The sequence below is a fragment of the Tribolium castaneum genome, chromosome 2 (assembly GCF_031307605.1).
Source record: "Tribolium castaneum strain GA2 chromosome 2, icTriCast1.1, whole genome shotgun sequence".
NCBI lineage: Eukaryota > Metazoa > Arthropoda > Insecta > Coleoptera > Tenebrionidae > Tribolium > Tribolium castaneum.
This window is the reverse complement of record NC_087395.1, coordinates 25502571-25516119: the sequence shown is the minus strand read 5'-3', so window position 1 is coordinate 25516119 and position 13549 is coordinate 25502571. Positions and strand designations below refer to the sequence as shown.

The 13549-nt window shown below is 33.9% G+C and overlaps 2 protein-coding genes across 2 annotated transcripts in view; one reads left to right on the top strand and one right to left on the bottom strand.

Annotated features, from left to right (window-relative positions):
- Ran overlaps window positions 1-13549 on the bottom strand; it is a 93849-nt gene that overhangs the window by 23942 nt on the left and 56358 nt on the right. The window lies entirely within an intron of this gene.
- The window catches only part of Sp8 (Sp-like zinc finger transcription factor), a 45214-nt gene continuing 33352 nt past the window's right edge, over window positions 1688-13549 (top strand). Inside the window, exon 1 of the mRNA XM_064359988.1 lies at window positions 1688-1895. The gene's annotated coding sequence lies outside the window, so the exon portion shown is untranslated. The remainder of the gene's footprint in view (window positions 1896-13549) is intronic.

Sequence of the window (13549 nt, the reverse complement as noted above, 5' to 3'; positions counted from 1 at the left end):
CCAGTTTTTTCAATTGAATACTTTGGTAATAATAATTTATACCTTCTTATAAAAAATTAAATAATTGATTTACTGTAATATTCGTTTTAATCTGCTGTAAGAAATAATCCAGATCTGTTCTACATTTTATCTATAAGCAAATATATAAGGTATTTATTACAACTTTATTATTTATTCTCTAAAAATTTGTAAAAAAATAATTAAATACAACCAGATTTTTATTCATGATTATTATTATTATTAAAGTAGTAATATTATTATTAAAAGAAATGTTGGAACTACTTTTTATTTAGTGTTACAGGCGGGCCTTTGAAAAAAAAGGTGAAATAAAAGTTGCCTTGACCAGGAATTGAGCCCACAATTTTTGAAAACGATTTTAATTATTAATAGACACGCTTTACATAAAAGCTCTTATGTATTACTGTCTATAGAAATTAAATTTTTTGATAATTTCACTAAAAACTGTCGAAATGTGTGCTGGAACTATTCATTTTATTTGCCATTTTTTTGTTTCTAATCAAATAACTTGTTGATTTTATAACATTATACGAGAAAAAAAATATTCTTGAAAGAGTTTATTTAGTATTTATTTGGAACTGTTTGAACATATTATTATTTTTACAAACTAGTAAATATTTTTTTTAATTTTTGTCTATAACTTTAGTTGATGGATTATCCTTTTAATAAATATTAAGTTGAAAAATTAATAATTAATTTTATGAATAAACGAAATACATATTTAGAATTATAACGATTTTTTATTTAGTTTTATTAATGTTTTTAAAAATAGAAAAAAAAAGTTGCCTGGGGCAGGGATTGAACCCACAATTTTTGAAACCGCAATTTCAATTATTATCGTCATCACATTGATTTCTGAATTTTATTTCATTTATGAACCATAATTAAAGATTTTCTACAGTCTAGATCCACAAAAATTATGTTTTTCGATTCACTAAAAAATATTCAAGAAAAAGTTCAGAAATTATTCATTTTTAGGTCATTTTCATTTATTTTTCATTTTACGCAGTGGAATCTGTGAGGGAAAAAAGATTCTAGACATGTTATTTTAATATTCGTTTGCTCTGCAAAATCCAGAATTTAAATCTATAACACATAAAAACAAAACTACATTTTTTTTAATTAGTTAGAATTTTTAGTTTGTACTTTCTTACTACACGGTGTTGTTTTATATAAGGATCACGTAAGAAAAATGTTGCTAAAAGAATTGTAGAAAAAATATACTTTTACCAGTAGATTGTAGTACATTTCCGGAAAAATTAAAAGAAATTTTGAAATTAATTACGCAATTTAGTTTGCAGATAATAAGTTTTGGTCAGTTTTTAACGTCACTTTTTCCAATTTTTGAGTAATTTCCGTGTGAAATTCAAGAAACCGAAAAGCTGTGAGCTTTGATCGCATCGCCTTGGCGTTCGCCCTGTGCCCCCATCTAGCGTCGAACCAGCGCACTTTTCCCTTGTAATGCGTTCGCTAGATGTCGGCACATTCGACATAATTGAGGGTGCTATTAACTGGGCGGGTTTTACGGATGCATGGCCGCCCTGATAGAGGAGGGCAACGAAGCAAAATAAAACAAAAAAAAACGTAAATTATAGTGTAATATTTATGTATGCGCGGTGGGGTTGTGGAAGGCAGCAGGGGGAACACCGATGGCAAGTGGCGCTCGAATTAAGTCAGTTTCAATCAAATCCCATGAATGTATGCATTAGTTCGCCTTCTTATTGGTATTTGTCGTCGCGATGCCGACGCCGCTGACGATTTCGAGTGCTCACTGTGTAGTTGTGTGTTGATTATTGTACCTAGAGGAGCCGACCGTCGTCAAGCTGGAGGAGCGCCAGGACCGGGATAAGGGGCACGGCTCCCCTGAACTGCTCGCTGTAAGAGAAACTACCTGTTCGGGCCCACAAACGCGCTACATAATTAATCATCCGAGGGTCGGGCCGCTTATTCTGTGGGTTTTTCGGAAAAAAGGCCGAATTTATCATGCCATGTCACGGTGTCATCCCCCCTTTTACTACGATTTTTAACACGATCATTACCGATGTTTATTCAAAAATTTAAAAAAAAACAACTATTGTCCAGACCACACACGTCCGAACGTGGTTAGGCTCCGATGTAACTATCCATAAAAATAAAACACATATTTCAGACAAGTTGTAATTAGCTTCACTTGTTAATTAAAAATACACAAGGCTGGAGCTATTTTTTATAAAATTTTCGTTGTTGCTTCCTTGATTGATCATTTCAGGCCGAGTGTTTGCCTTCCGACGGCTGGCCAACATTATTGCAGCGAGATTTTTGCAAAAATTAATGCTAATGTCCGAATAACGAATTTTTACTAGGACAGGTGTTGGCCTTTAGGTCGTTATAAATTAAAACAATCTTTAGATCGTTTTTGAATTATTCAAATTCTGATGTTAGATATTTAAATTTAAAACAAACTCAAAAATTGTTGTGAGGTTAATAGCGCTTTACCCACTTTGTGTGGAAAAATGGAAAATGTGTAAAAGCTACTTTAACACGTCTGATTACATTTTCTTGCTTGCCATGACTTAGTTAAAACTTAAAACACGACTGAGCACTATTAAGTAATTATCCATTTTTCAAATGTACGAATATAAGTAATTAACTGCGATTAATGCAAATTAGTTGCATTTTTTACAGCTGAATGCAGTTTTCGTCATTAGATTTGTAAAAAAATGCAAAAAAATTCGTCACAAGTGAGCAAGTTGTTGCGTATCACACGAGCATAAATTTTTACTCCATACACGTATTTTATTTTATTTATTCCAAATAAAAAATTGAATCGAAATCGTGGTTTTTGAGCCACTTGGTCATAATTTTTAATAATATTTTTCATATTTTATTTTATTTAAAATTTTTTTATTTCCAACACGGATTAACAACAAAATTAATTTATTTAATTTTTTACTATTAATAATGTAAATTTGGGATCAAACTCGTGATTTTTGAGTTGGATGTAGAGAGTCTAGTTCATTTTGCAAACCTACTTAGGCAAAAAGTTACATTGTGACTACAAAATTAAATTTTTTTGCTTTCATTTTTTTGGTTTTAACAGATTTTGAACCATAGTTGGATACAAATTAGGATTATTATTCTTTGCTGTATTTAATTTTTTTTTAAATATTTTATTAGCATTTTGTTAGTGAACAACTTTTGCTATATCTCAAAAACTGTTAAATATACAAAATTTAGCGTTTGACATTAAACAATTTATTTTTTTTCCATACATCTGATTTTTTCAAAATTTTTCTACAGTTGCAACAATTTCTTAAGAGATTTGTACTCAAAACATTATTAACTGTAGAAAAACCTGAGAAAAATTATATACAGAGGGAAAAAAATTAAGTATTTAACAGCAAACACTGATTTTTGTGCAACTATTAGCTTTCGAGATTTAAGTAATTAAAAAATTAATAAAAAAACAGAAAAAAAATCGACTTGATTGGGGATCGAACTTGCGATTTTTGAGTGTGACGCTCTAACCCTTATTTTACATTAATTTACGCCCCGTTTGCTTAAAAAAATATTGCTTTACTACAAAATATGGTGATTTTTCATTCCAGTAGATATTTTCGTTACATAACGTTTCGATTTGTTGGTGTTTTCTGAATTTTTTATTTTTAATAAATTATATTCAATTACACTCAATATCAATATTTTATAGTTTTTGACTCGAAAAAAGGGTCAAACCAAACAAAGGTTTATTTAATAATTTCTATTTATTATCATTTATTATTTAATATTTAGAAAATTTATTGTAACTTCAAAATTTGTTAATTTTTTATCGTAAGGGAAATTTTCGAAACATTGTTTATTTTTAAAATCATTATAGGTAGACATTATTTTTGTTCGTCTTCAGTTTTATTTTAATTTTGATAAAATATATTCAAACACCGATTTTTTATTTTATTGTATTTGCATTATCCCAGTTAACACTGTTAGTGGATTAGGTATTGAAAAAAAAACTTACTTTAATTAAATTCTTCAATTAAAGATTTACAAATAACTAGGTGGTATTATTACTTTAATCAGAGAAACAGGTGTAGGATTGAAATAATTTAATTTTTTTATTTACTTGGTTTAAAAGACGCTCTGAAAATAGTTCTTGTTAGTTTATAATTATTTTTTATTTATTTTCCATTGGAGCCATTTATAATTTTTGTCACTTCTATTGAGGGATCGAACCCTGGTTTTTGAAATTATGATAAAAAAATCACATTTTTGAATTAAAATTAATTGGTATTAATTTTTTAGCAGATGATGAATTAATAAGAGAAAATGACTAATTTTTAATAATCTGACAATAAATAATGACTTATTGGAAAACAAATTAAATAATAATTGTCGCAAGAATGCGGGTACCAATATTGCTGAAACAAGAAAAAAATCTTCATCTTGCACTATAACCCAATAATTTTTTCATTCCAATTATAACAAAATTGTTGAGTCAAAAAACACGCGGAACAATCCGCTTGCAATAATTCCACAAACAGAGATATCGTCTAATAGTTCAGGTGCATAATAAAGCCTTGCGAGTAATTACCTCCCAGTGTCGTCGTCTTAATGGCAAGGTGCGATCCGTCGGTTAGACCAAAGGAAATAATTAAATAATTACGAACCGAAAAAAGCGAAAATACGATGATATCTCCAAGCAATTAATCATAACTCGGTGCGACTTTGATGCCCTCTCTCCCATTCAGTCCAATCAATCAAATCCATCTGAATCAAGCTTTCAACAAATCAAATAGTGCCATCTAATGCAGACGAGTGCGGTCGACATTCGGATACATATCTCATTAATCCAATAAACATGATCGAGTGTGCCACGACAATCGGAGAGTGGCGATAGATTTGACGCACGAGGTGAAGGCGAGTGACACCGAATAAGACGGCAATTAAAACTATTAAAAGACTATTTATCACAAGCTACAAGGTGCATTACCGGCGATAAACTTATCACGTTCAATGCCACCGCCAACACAGAAAAAAAGAGGAAATTATTTAATCGAAACCGGGCGGGAAACTCAAAAATACCCATAAATTTGGTTTTGTTCGATCAGTTGGCATTTTTAATTACATGGGAATCGGGGGCACTTCTTAATTAAGCTCTACGATAATTTATTGGTTTTGGAAAAGTTTGACTCGCCACGAAAAATTTTCACAGCCATATACGCATCGGGGATATTTCTATATCTAAATGAGGATCATGGGTTCGGAACTCGTTCTTTGGCGGGACAAAATTGCTTTTGCTTGAGCGCTCACTTTATAAAGCCAGTATCACGTACTCTGCATTTTTATCGATCATCTTTTTGATTATTATCGATAATTAGCTCTACCTTGGACGTAGTTTGATTAGAAAACGTGTTCTCACAGATTTTTTACGGGCGCGACGATGTTGTTATTTTAATTATGGACGAATTCGACCGATTCTATTGGGATTGTTACGCGAAATGCTGGATAAAGGGGAATAGCGAACGGCTGCTGCTGCTCCCGCAGGCAGGACATGACACAGAGCAGGAAAAACATTCCTCACAAACGGTTTTTTATCGCAGTGAACAAACAAAAATTTAAGACCAAATATTAAAACTACTAAAATACACCTCAGCAACATACGTTTGTCACATAATTATTAAAATTTTTTGATTATTCAATGCTGAAAAATAAAGTTCTTTGGTTTCATTATTATCACATATTTAAATGTTATTATCTAATATTAGAGAATGACTGGTGGGAAAAAAAGTTTGTCCTGATCAGGGATCGAACTCACGATTTTTGGGTATGACTTTCTGGCACGCACCTTACATTGGTATTTTAAGGCTCGTTGGCTTATTATTTATTGAAAAACTTTATTGCTTCATTTCGGAATTAGATAATTTTTTAATTAAAAAAATACTTTTACGTACTTTGATGTGTTTTGGAATTAATTTTGGTCTTCAAAATTAATAGTTTTTAATTTCACTCATATTTGGAATGACACAATTATATCGATTTTTCTTTCTACAAACACTCATATTTTATTAATTGTGCAGCTAAAAATTAAAAAAATAAATTAAATTACCTAAAAATTAAATTTTAAAAATTTTTTCTTTTCGAGTTGTTATTCTGTGCTATCATCACTTGTTTTAATATTATTTTTTTACTATATTATTAGAGAATGTTTGGTGAAAAAAAAATGGTCTAGTCAGGGATCGAACTTGCGATTTTTGAGTGTGAGGTTCCGACCTTCACTTTATATTACTTTAGAGCTCGTTAAGTTATTGTTTTATGTCAAAATTAGGCGCTTTTAGTGTGTGTAATGTGAAAAAAAAGTTGGCCTTAACCGGAATCGAACCCTCGGTTTTCCAGTGTGGCTTTCGGTTTGGATTATTTTTGTGTGGTTTTGGTCGTGTTTTCTTGCTCTGGTAGCGTGTCTTACATAACAAAGTGTGGGTAGAAAGTGGTTGTCAATTGGATCTTGTTGAGTATAAAAATCGCTGAATCCCAGCAATTAAATCTCCCGAGCTTACCGTAGCGGGTAATTACGAATAAATCGCCGGATTCCAATCAAATCGATCTTTGCAAAGCAGGTACTCGTGGTAAATGATAGGTTACGTTCTCGGAAGTTAAAATGTTGCTAGCATAATTTCACATAACTGGACTAGCAATCAGAATGTGTAAATTATTCTAGTCGTTCAGCAAGTGTGTGTAATTTTCGATATCTCGTTGTGCCTAGTACGATCACGGAATCAGCTTATGTGATCAATTTCAGACTCAATTACCGTCGCTTTATACGCTGGCTGCAGCAACGAACCCTCGACCTTGTTGACGAGCCGAAAATTTTTTGATAAAATTTCGAAACGATGTAAATTACGGCCCGAGGGAACGAATTAGCTCTCGACCGGTTCGACCCGTTCCGAATTTTTACTCGGACGAAATCAGCGAAAAACTGCTGACATCGACTTCATCCGGTTGCGAAGAGAGAAACGTTCCGAGCCATTGCTTCGGACCCGGAAGCTCACCCTTGAATACTAACTAAAAAGCGATAGCCACTCCAAAATCAGATTTCGCAAACACGGGAAGACAGACTAACAACGGTTTCAATCGACGTCAGACAGATGCCTCGAAAATCACAGTCTTCCATTTATAATATATGTAATTAATTCCGCTCTTGAGATGTTAAGTGCGGCCTCTCTGATAGCCAAGTGCCACCAACAAATAAAGGCCGCTGCGACGTTTAATTACGTTTTTACGCCGCAGGCGAACGCAGTTTCGCAAAAGGCGCAAAGCAAACCATTTTTTTATTCACATTTTCTAAGAAGATTTTTATACACAGTTTAACTGTAATAACATAAAGTTGTATTTTTTTTTAATAGGAATCATAGTTGGCTATGACATTTTCGAAAAGCTTATTTTTTTCTGATCTGATATGTCTATTTGTGTAATACATTAATTTTAAATATTTAAGGAAAAACAACACATTTCGCTTTTTCTTTATAGTAGGCCATGAAAAAATTTTGGATTTTTAATTACAACTATGAAAATTGTATTCCCCAACACATACAACAATTTAATTATTTTTTAATTCCTATATTAATGCAAAAAGAGCATAATAAATTTTTATTAGATCAAATTTTTGTGATTAATAAAAATTTGTTGTTTTTATATTCAAAATGGCAAGCTTACGTTGTCATTCTATTTTCCAATTTTAACCAAGAAATGTCGGAAGAAGAAAAATCTTATTAATTGTATGATTGCGTATCAATAAAATTTTATGTTACAAAAAAATGTCAATCCAAACACCAAAATCAAATTCCATCTGCGGTAAAAAAATACACAACACAACCAACGTCACCTCCAATCATAAAAAAGTGTCATCAAATGGTAGTGACACAACGTTTGCAATTTTCTGCACATTTTTTATGTAATTAAAATCTGCGCCGTTCGTATATTTGTTGAATTTAAAATAACTTTAACATAGCCTATTTTTATAATTTCACAATTTTTACTTTAATAACCGTTCACAAAATTTCTAGATTATTCGCACCTTTTATGTGAAATAATTTTTCCATGGCCAACTACTTTCGAATATTTTACATATATTTTTTTAACAAATACATTAAAAATATCAAACTATATTTATATTGTTTTGAGTTCAAAAAAAAATAAGCTTTTCGAAAATGTCATAGCCAACCATGATTCTCATTTAAAAAAATACAACTTTATGATATTACAGCTAAACGAATGATTAAAAATGGTGATAACATTATTAAATTCTCTGGAAAAAAGTGCCTGTATAATGTTTTTGTTTCAAATGTGTATCTTTTATAATAAGAAAGATATGAATTTTTAATTCGCTAAATGTCAACTTTTGTTTATAAGTCGAAAACAAAAGACGATAGTGGCCAACTTTAAAAGCTACGTTCAAAAATGCAATAAAAAAAGATAATTTGTATTGTAGCTCAATTATGAAACATTCTTTTGTAAAAAAATATTTATTTTTTATATATTTAAAGGCCAGTAATGGACTCTATCAACTCGCCCGAACAGCCTGTACATTAAAATATTTAAAAAATGCACAATAGAACGTTTAAAAATATTTTGTGTGTCGTATCTGTTAATATTTCACAATGATCGTGTGGTGAATATTAATTGGGCGGTAAATATTTTAATTCAATCCAATTAAAGCGAGCCGATTTGCATATCAAGCGTACTTTAATTGTATTTTAATATGGTATTTATACACTAGGCCAGAAACGTAAAGATTTGCGTGTCAACATTAATAAACATGCCGACTTTTATTGCACACTATAATAGCCAACATTTTTATCACCCAGCTAGATTTTTCCAAAATCACGCCATTTAATCGGTTCAATCGAAAATTATCGGGGTCTATTGCACATTTTCGTATAATTTTGGAAATCACGCAATTTTGTCTAAAATTTTGTCGTTGTAATGCGGTTCTCCGTATTCCACATAACATGATTCCGAATAAAAGGCCTCAATTTAGTTGCACTTCTCGGAAAGCATCGCATCACGCAAGAGTCCGTCAAGATTATGTCAAAATCGTTGAAGCACAACGAAATGTGATACATTCTTCCCGACAAGGTGAGACAGTTTGTTATATTGACGTTGCATGAGGTATGTCACGCGTTTTACAACACAAGCACAACTAAAAACATAATACTTGTTATTATCTCTTGGTTAAAATGCCTTGAAAAGATCCAACAAAACATAGTAATCAAACGAATTGAACGCGCGGATTTTTCGCCGATTCCGGCATTTGCATTTTATTGCAAGGAAATAGCTAACGCCTTTGGGGCGAATAATTTTTCGAGGAGTTGTTGATTTTGGTCGGATTTTTGCGGTTTGGCGGCCTCGTGTGCGCCCCTCGCAATTCCCCCGTAATAACATAATCGAGGCAAAGCCGAGCTCATTACCGCCCGTATTCTATCCGACAACTACTTTAAGTGCACAGTAAACAATTATTTGCACGGCATATGGCTTAGTGTTGGTAGATTTAACCGCAAATTTGCGTGCCAAGGGAGGAAGTGGCGGCCGTTTATCAATTTGCGCTCGTCTTAGTTTCGAGTAAAGTTAGTTGTACGACAAGAGGTGAAGAGTGGAGTTTTGCCCAGAAAGCCTGGGGGCGCGTGTGATCTCCACCCACGACGGACTTATCGACGACTATCTGAGGAATTTTTTAATGTCGCTATTATTGAGACCGACCGGTACAACACCACATTGTCTGGGACCGTGCCTTAAACGTGTTCTTTTGTATTTATTGCCGGCGACTTTCTTGAATAATTTTTGAATTATTGATTAACCATGTTTAAATATCGTAAGCGGCGAGGACGTGACGTAATGTTCGAGCTTTATCGAAAATTGAAATCTGGGATTGCGGTGGTTAATTTTATTAATAGCGGGGCTTTACTAGGCGAAAAAATTTTAATTAACTGACAAAGGTCGCAGGACTACGTGCCCATTCACCATTTTTATGCTTTTATTACACTTTATCATCTCCTCTAATTGATAATACGCCAAGATGTAATTAAGATTTTAATTATGCAAATCAACGAGAAACACTGATTCTGATGTGAAACTTTTAAATTTTTACAACTAACTCGACTGGAGCTTATCTGGACGAGATATTTATTTATTTATTCATATTGTTGTAATTTAAACTGGGATTGTGAGCCAATTAATGTTGCTACAACATGTGAAGCAGAAATTTTCCACATCTAAGGCTCTTTATTCAATCCTCTAATTATCCCTTGTGCTGACTTCAAATTACAACCAAATGAAACACAAAGCTAGCGTGTTTTTCGAAAAATTTTCTGATCGTGCCAATTTTTGCCAGTCATTCCATTATAACGGACGGGACATTGCACAATTTTTTAAATTCTATTTTCAACTTTTTTGAACAGTTTCAGTAGAAGTGAACTTTGAAAATTCGAAATAGGAGCAGGAAAAAAAATACAAATTGATGACGGACGGGACAAGATCTCACATTTTATCGTTAAACAATCATTATAAAATTCTGTTAGCTTAAACGGTGCTACGACTTTTGATTAATTTACTTTTTGTTTACACATGACGGACGGGACAAAAAAATAACTCTAAAAAAATTATTCACAGGTTTTAATTATTAAAAAGTTCGACAGTAGTAAAATTAGACAGTGGAAATAAAAAATTCGCAATCAAAAATTTTTTTTTCTCAAAATACATTAAATTTTCCTAGAAAGGCTCAAAATCAATTCTCCGAGCTAATCGCCGCCACAATAAAATATTCACAAGGACGCTTAAAAACGCATTAGCCTTTTTCTCGTCTGTACGTCCTTCCGAAGCTGATTTTTTCTTGTATAATTTAGAGTGTGTTTATGTTAAGTGTTTGCTTTGCGCCGACTTTGAACTAGTTAATGACTGACGGATCCATCAGTAGTACTGAAAGATCAGTCATCGTTTCACAGAGCGGCCTTTCCTTTTCATGGCTCATATATGAAACAGACAAAGGCGCCAACCGTACGCAAGCTGACCGAAATCTCGCTCGCCGCAAATGACCCGTCAGCGGTCCCAAACAGTCGACTCACTCCACTCTATCTCTCATCTTTCGAAAATTGCCAATTTTGGGCCAATTAGGTCGAGAAAAAACGTGAACAAATCCGGTTTTTCGCAAGTTTAAGGGTGGAAATAGTTGAGTGGTTGGTTAATTTGGCGCGAACATTTTGGGGACTGCGAGCGGGTGTTGAAAAAAGGTAAAAGTCGGGTCGAACGTGAGGGCCCCGAAATCAGACAGCACATAAACGAGAGCGAGTCCCATGCATCTACAAAAAAGGGCCGCAACATATTTTTCGAGCAATTTTCTTTGGGCAGGCTATAATTACACCCCCCAAAGCGGGCTCTATAATTTGATCGAGGGCGGCTGAGCGACGCACCTTTGATACTATGATGTCAATTACTCTATTGCTCTCATTACAGAGGGATTATTCGGCTTTGAAGCGGGCCGTTCGTCTGGAAATGCTGATTCGCAAATTCGGGTGGCGGTGGCGGTAATTAAGTCGGGCCAAACAAAGTATAACAATATATTAATTCGGGGGGCTTTTGGTAATTAAGGGAGGCGTTTAGCCGGCGGTCTGGCGCCCGGCTTCCGATTTACCTGAGCAAATCGATTTCACACGTCGTCTCTGGACTAATTATAATAGCTTGAAATGACACTTTTACGATTTATCCTCGCGGGAATGTAGTTGTAGCGTGATTGAGGAACGACCTCGAGAACATCAGCGTCTAATCGGTTCTTCGAACGTGCATGTTGTCTGGGGTTTTGTTTTCGACCATGCACCGCAGATTTATATTATAAAAAGAAGACGCTAGCTGGTTGAGGCTTCTTCTTCTTCTTCTTCTAACGTTTTTAACCGAGAATATCGGCGACTATTAAATTTTAATGGAAAACTTATTAAATGAGAACGACAAGATCTGATCGGTTATTCCTACAGGTAATTTTATTATAATGAGACTCCGAAGGGGAAATGAGCAATCAAGACGGACAGCTGTCTTTAAATTGACGCTCCGCCAAGCCAATATCATGCACGACGCCGAGGCCCCCATACGAGCTCATTTTGTCAACAAAAACGCAATGCCATCTCTCAACAACTTGAAGAACACATGTTTATTTTTTATAAATACGAATTGTGATTAATTTTCATACTTCAGAGAATTGACTTTATTGAAGGTATAGAAAACTATCTGGGGAATCCCCTTTTGGCTTCGAAATGACAGTTTTCGAGGAGAAAAAGAGTATCACATTTTTTTTGATGAATTGGCAATTTTTAACACTTATCCCAGCGGTTTTTACTGTAAATACTTCTCACAGGGAGACGATCTATTTTTCATAAAAAGTACAGTCACGATCAAAAAGAATGACACCCTTCTCAACCGCACCAACAAGAGTCTCACTCAAATCTTTTTCTTTTAAGTCATCAATTTTTACAAACTAGTCAAATGTTGGTAGGTGGTACACATGCTGCGGTTTGAGGGGTGTCATTGATTTTCATCGTGACTGTACTAAAGACTAGTTTTTCTAATACAATTATTCGGTGATGAAAAATAATTTAAATTGGCGTCAGCGGTCGCGATTGCGTCTTAATCTTGGCAGATGTCGGTGATTCCTTTGTTTTTCCACCCTCCGGGCTCATCAGGCCACTTGGGTCATTTAGCCACCCTCGGTCAGTATTGGGCCATTGGCGGGTGTGTCTGGGGGCATCTTCCAGCTGAAGAGGGGGAGAGATGGCAGCACTCTCGCGGTTACTGATTTATTCGCCTCGACACGCCCACTCTTCAGTTCTCTTGCGGGGGAGTTCGCCATATCACCGCACCCTTGATCCGCACGCAGCTTTTATGCTAACATCACATCACATACTACAGTAAAAGCTCCCGAGGGTTAATGACGCTTGTTTTTATTTTGATGGTCGTTGGTAATGAAAAGTGACGTTTGGTGGTGGGCTATCGCAACAGGCGATGGATTTTCAAGTTTGGCAGTGTCGGATAAATTATGGAAAAGGCGAGCAGTTTGTTGGATAAATAATGTTTTATTCAAACGAGAGCGTAGACAATAATGCCAGACTCGAGACAAATTGTTATGGGTGGGCTTTCGAAACTTTCTACCTTTAATAAATCAAGATTTTTTATTCGCCTCTCATCCGACATGTTTTATATAATGTGCGGTAATTGAATTTTATTACGATTTTGTAAACATCGGAAATTACTTATTATTTAATTTAAATCATGACAGGATGTCGTACTGTAAAATAACTGCGACAATACTGTAATTATTCCGCGACAATGAAAAATTATTATTAATAATTAATACATTAGCACTGTGACACTCGAAAGAAATAAATCTAATTTATCGTGTTATGTAAAATTATAGAACCAGTTTTATTGCGGCAGTAAATTAATTTATTCGATCATAATTATCTCACGGTAAATAGAAAAAAATCCTCTAGTGTGCCTATCCATTTTTATTGTCGTTAAT